The sequence below is a fragment of the Sciurus vulgaris genome, assembly GCF_902686455.1.
Source record: "Sciurus vulgaris genome assembly, chromosome: 6".
Lineage (NCBI taxonomy): Eukaryota > Metazoa > Chordata > Mammalia > Rodentia > Sciuridae > Sciurus > Sciurus vulgaris.
In genome coordinates this window covers 140,437,450-140,443,504 of record NC_136466.1, presented here as the reverse complement: position 1 = coordinate 140,443,504, position 6,055 = coordinate 140,437,450, and the positions used below count along the sequence as shown (strand labels likewise).

Here is a 6,055-nt window from a genome sequence, read left to right as displayed (position 1 = left end):
AATAAGAAAGCAGGAAAGTTTAAAGTGCACTTGATAGAAATTGCACAAATTAAAGAAAAGAGAGAAAGAAAATGAATGAAGAAATATGAATGAAGAAATGTGATCAGAACTTCGAGCACTTGTGTGACAGTATCTGTTAATCTAACATATGGAGACTCAGAAGACGAGAGGGCAGAAAAAATTATTTTAAGAAGTACTACAGGCAGCCGCGGCCGCCACCACCCCCAGGAGCTTGATGGGCTTCTGCGCGCCGTCTGGTATCTGGCCAAGTCCGGTGAGCCTTGGCGCCTCGTGCCGAGGAGCCATCGCCGCAGCCCGAAGCCAGGTCCCGAATCGGGGACTGGAGGAAGAGGCGACGGCGTCGACTGCGGGCGTCCCCACCCCCGGGGGTCTGGGACTGGCGAACCGCCTCTGGCTTCACGATGCCAGTATGGACAGAATAGCTTATGATGCTTATCCCCACCCACCACTTTCGAGACATTGAGCGGAAGCCAGAATACCTCCAGCTGGAGAAGTGCGTCCCACCTCCCTACCCTGGTCCTGTGGGAACCATGTGGTTTATCCGTGACAGCTGTGGCATCACCTGTGCCATCGTCACCTGGTTTCTGGTCCTCTATGCAAAGTTTGTGGTCCTCTTTGTCATGCTGATTCCATCCAGAGACTACGTGTATAGCATCATCAACGGAATTGTATTCAACCTGCTGGCCTTCTTGGCCCTGGCCTCCCACTGCCGGGCCATGCTGACGGACCCCAGGGCAGTGCCCAAAGGAAATGCCACTAAAGAATTTATCGAGAGTTTACAGTTGAAGCCTGGGCAGGTGGTATACAAGTGTCCCAAATGCTGCAGCATCAAGCCCGACAGAGCCCACCACTGCAGTGTTTGTAAGCGGTGCATTCGCAAGATGGACCACCACTGCCTCTGGGTCAATGGCGAGAACAACCAGAAGTACTTTGTCCTGTTTACAGTGTACATAGCTCTCATATCCTTGCACGCCCTCATCGTAGTGGGATTCCACTTCCTGCATTGCTTTGAAGAAGATTGGACAAAGTGCAGCTCCTTCTCACCACCCACCACGGTGATCCTCCTCATCCTGCTGTGCTTTGAGGCGCTGCTCTTCCTCATTTTCACATCAGTGATGTTTGGAACCCAGGTGCACTCCATCTGCACAGATGAGACGAGCATCAAGCGCCTCAAATGAAAAGATCAGCCCAGGGAGCACACAGCCAGCTGGAGGTCCGTGAAAGAGACCTTTGGTGGAGACTTCTCCCTGAACTGATTCAACCCTTTCTCCAGACCATGGCAGCCAGAGACGCCCAGTGACAAGGACTTGGTGCGGCAGGTGTCATCACTGTCAGATAGCACCGAGACGACAGAGGAGCAGTCAGAAGAGATAAAGGACGAGGACTCTATTGAGGTGATAGATGAATAGGTGATGTCGTGGGAGACAGCCAAACACTTAAAGTGACTACCAACCCATGTTCTGGGGTTTTGGTTAAATGTCCTCCCCAGAACATTCTGACCCTTCTCCCAGGCCACTTGCCTGGTCTTACCATCCCCATGACCGCTCCCTCCTCTCTCTATGTCGGGTGAGTAGGCTGGGAACAGTGAAGAAGGTGGGACTTGCTCCGAGTTCACCTAAGCAGAGTGCACAGAGGGTGGTTAGGACTCGTTCTCCAAGCCTGGGCAGCTTTCACAGCCTCTGTCCTCAAAGGAAGGTCCAAACAGGGCAGCCCAAGAACTCTGGCTTTCCTGGGGATGCTGTCTTCTCTTGGGAAGATTGGGGCCCTGGCTCCTGGCTAGTGATGGAAGGGCAGGACAGGGCTGGCCTTGGGGACCTGAGGTGGAGCACTGATGCCAGGAGAACCTACCTACAGCCACTCTGGAAGGATTTCCCCCACTCCCTGCCTAAATTAAGAGAAAGGCCTGGCTGTCACATCAACTGTCAAGACCTCAGGCTTGGCCTGAGAGAGAACCCTGTAGGCAAGTGCAGCAACTGCCCCGGATGGGAGTAAGCCTGAGTTTGACACTAACATCAAAACTTAGTTCTGTTCCATAGGCAACAGAATCCTCCCCGAAATAACTTGGAGCTCGTGTCCCCTCCAAATCTGTCACTCACAGGTGAGACATGGGCAAGACCTGTTTAGAGCGCCTGAACACTCTAGCCTCCCCCATGGGAACTTTAACTCTCCCTCCTGGAGGGAGCCTAATTAAACACTCATGGACAGAAATGACCCGAAATTCTGCCTGTGTTTTGGGCCAGTTCTCCCAAGATGGCACCTATCTTGTCTCTCAGAACGGTAATGGCCACGGCCTACAGACTAATGAACCTAGGAGACAGACACCTGGCCCCATTCTGCCAGGATGAGCCTGGATGTAGTGAGCGCCCGTGAAACCTAGGGTAGCTGACCATTGGTGAAGGTCTGAGCAGGCCCTCTGCTCCTCAGCCCCACAGCAGTGGTTTCTGAAGCAGCATCTTCTGCAGAGTAACTGAAGGGTCCCCACCCCAGTCAGACATGAGAAACACTCTGCTCCCCAACTCCTAGCTTGAGCCTTGGTTCTTACCCATTTCCCCAATATAGTCTGGCTCCAAGATTGGGGGAGGGCTCAGGCATGAGGCAGAACCTGCCCTTGTAAGGTCTTTGTGTCAGGGTCTGTCCACCTTACTGCTCTAGGTGAAAGAGCATGGGGATCTGTGGCCCCAGTTGAATGGGGAAGAAAGTCACTGTTTGGAGATACAGCCTCAGGACACTGAGAAAGGAAGGCTAGCCAAGCGGTGGCCTTGTTCTTGGACAGCATCCTTGGGCAATCCCTAGAGGGAGGGGATTTATCAGAGAATCCTCTGTCTATAACTAAAGCCCCACCAGGCTCTGCAGTTAATTGCCCAGAGGGGCCAGTGTTCACAAAGCCCCCTCTGTCCTAACCCTTGCTCACAGCTCTCCAGCTATGTTCCATGAGATGGGTGGTGGTCAGACTCTCAGACTCTAATGCAGAGGAACCAGGAAGGTGTGAGCCTTCTGCAGCCAGCTGAAGGCCTGCTTTCTTGGTCCAGGTCAGCTTTCACATCGAATAATGCCAATGCACTATTGATACAGTGGCCTTCTTTACACGGTGGCTGCTGACACGTAACGTTCTGCTTAGCCCCAAAACTGAAAGCGCCACAACTGATGTCAAAACGAGACATGGTTTTTCAGGGAGGGAAGAGGGAGTGCAAATCTTCACCTCTTTCTTTGAATAAAAAGCTGTGTGCTCAAAAAAAAAAAAAAAAAAAAAAAAAAAAAGAAGTACTACATAAGAAGTAGAAGACATGAAGCTACAAAAGACTCTAAATATCCGCTGCAGGCCTAGGCAAAACGAGGCTTAGAGGAGTCACACTCCCTGATCTTAAAATCTGCTACAAAGCTATCATAATCAAAACAGCGTAATACTGTTATTAAGACAGACACATGGCAGACTATGATGTAGCTCAGTGGTGGCGTGCTTGCTGAACATGCATGAAGTCCTGAGTTCCATCCCAACACTGCAAACAAAATAAAATTAATTTTAAAAAAGGCACATATAAAAATGGAACATAATAGAGCCAGAATTAAACTTAAGTCTGAAAGGTCAACAAAGTTTCAACAAGGGCATCAAGAAGATACAAAAAGGAAAGGATAATCTGTTTAACAAATGTTCTTCAGGTGGGTGCAGTGGCATATACCTGTAATCCCAGGAACTGAGGAGGCTGAGGCAGGAGGATCACAAGTTAGAGGCCAACCTCAACAACTTTAGTAAGACCCTGTCCCAAAATAAAAAAATTAAAAGGGACAGGGTGTAGTTTAGTGGCAAAGCACCCCTGGGTTCAGTGCCCAGTACTGAAGAAAGAAGGGAAAGGAAGGATGGACTAGATATGCTCATACAAAAAAAAATAATAATAATAATTTGGACCCTTTTCTCACACCATATACAAAAGCAACTCAAAATAGATTATAGACCTAAATGTAAGACCCAAAACTATAAAACTCCTAAAAGAAAACATAGGGGGGAAGTTCCCTGACGTTGGTCTTAGAAATGATTTTTTTTGGATAGAAACCCAAAAGTAGAAGCAACAAAATTAAAAAAAAAAAAAAAAAAAAAAAAAGTGGGACTAAACCAAACTAAAAAAATGTATGCACAGCAGAGGAAAACGTCAAGAGCAAGACCTGACCTGCAGATTGGGGGAAACCATTTGCACACCATACATCTGATAAGGGGTTAATATCCAAATGTGAGGAATTCACATAACTCACTAGCAAAATAAACAGCCCCCCCAAAAAACTGGCTAAAAATATAGGCAAAGGACATGAATGTACATTTCTCCACAGATGAAATAAAAATGGCCAACAGGCACGTGAAAGGTGCTCAACAAGACCAACCACAAGCAAAATGCAAAGCAAAACCACCATGAGAGCAGGTTGCAGGGTTGTGCATCTGCCAGCTACTTGAGGGCTGAGGAAGGAGGATCCCCTGAGCCAGGGAAGGGGCCAGCCAGGACAGCATACCGAGGCCCCATCCCTTACCAAGAACAATAATAAAACCAAGAAGGAGATATTTTCTCACATCTGTTAGGACAGTTTTTATTAAAAACAAGAGGGCTGGACGTGTGGCTTCATGGTGGAGTCTAGCACACACAAAACCCTGGTTCCATCCCCAATTCCCAGTACCACAAAAGGAGGAGGAGGAGGAGAAGGAGGCGGATAGGGAGGAGAAGAGAAAGAAAGAAGAAAAACTTGATGAGGAGATGGAGAAAGACGATGACTGTACTCTGTTGATGGAATGTAAGTTGGTGCCATCTTTATGGCAAACAGTACAGAAACTCTGAGATTAAAAATAAAACTCCCATATGATCTAACAATCACTTTTCTGTGTGTACGCCCAAAGGAAATGATGTCACTACCTCGTTAAGATCTATACTCTCATGTTCATTGTATCATAATTCACAATAGCCAAGATATGGAAGACAACTGAAGGATCAGCCTGTGGATGAAAGGATAAAGACATGGCAGGATAAACACACATGATGAAATATCATTCAGCCCTAAAAAAAAGGTGTCCTGCCAGGTGTGGTGGCACATGCCTGTAATCCCGGTGACCTGGGAGGCTGAGGCAGAAGAATCTCAAGTTCAAGGTCAGCCTCAGTGATTTAGTGAGGCCTTAAGCAACTTAGTGAGACTCTGTCTCAAAATCAAAAGTTAAAAAGGGCTGGATTGTGACTCAGCACCCCTGGGTTCAATCTCTAGTAAGCACCCCTCCAAAAGATATCCTGCTATTTGTGACAATATGAATGAAAATATAGGACATTCTGTTAAGTGAAATAAATCAGATTTAGAAGTGCCATATGATCAGTTATATACTTGTATTTTATTTTTTGCTCTTAATTTATTCCTTCCATATTTTTGATACCGCCGTTTACGGTGACGAGTTCTGCTCCTTCTAATGTTGAAGATTGAACACTAGAGAAGCTTGCCAAGGCAAGCATATTAAGCAGGTTTTATTTAAAGGTAATAATACAGACTTCTCCCGGCAGGAAGAAGGGGGCCATGGCTGATGTTCTAAAGGTCCCAAGAAGTGAGCTCACCCTACATCTTTTATAGGTTACATTCTCTTTTGTTCTCCAGTTCTATCCCCCCTTACCTCTCCTTCCTGCCTATGTGACTAGGCCTGGTTTTGCATTAAGTGAGAAGCCATGGGCAATGGGAGGGCCAGGGTGATTCAGGCAGATAAGGGCCCAGGGGGCACCAACTAGCAGCCCCTTGTTTGCAGTCCTTGATAAAGGCAGGAAAATTTGGTAATCAATGTCCTCTGGAGATCCTTGACATTCCATTCTTCCAGGGGCAGTCTCCAACTTCCAGAGGCAGATAACTTTATGGCCTCCATCTCCTCGATTTGACCGATCCCCTATTTCTACACTAACTACCTGTTCCCAATTCTGGCTTCATTTTTATTGCTGCATGATAATTATACATAATAGTATTTTGTTACATATTGTATGAACAACTAATATAATAATATAATTTGGTCAATACTGTTCCGTAATAT

General features: G+C 47.0%; 1 pseudogene across 1 annotated transcript; it reads left to right on the top strand.

The window, feature by feature from the left end:
* Positions 1-217: 217 nt before the first annotated feature.
* LOC306663872 (palmitoyltransferase ZDHHC3-like) lies at positions 218-3,221 on the top strand (annotated as a pseudogene). The gene has a single exon. The product of its transcript is annotated as a palmitoyltransferase ZDHHC3-like (transcript).
* Positions 3,222-6,055: the final 2,834 nt, after the last annotated feature.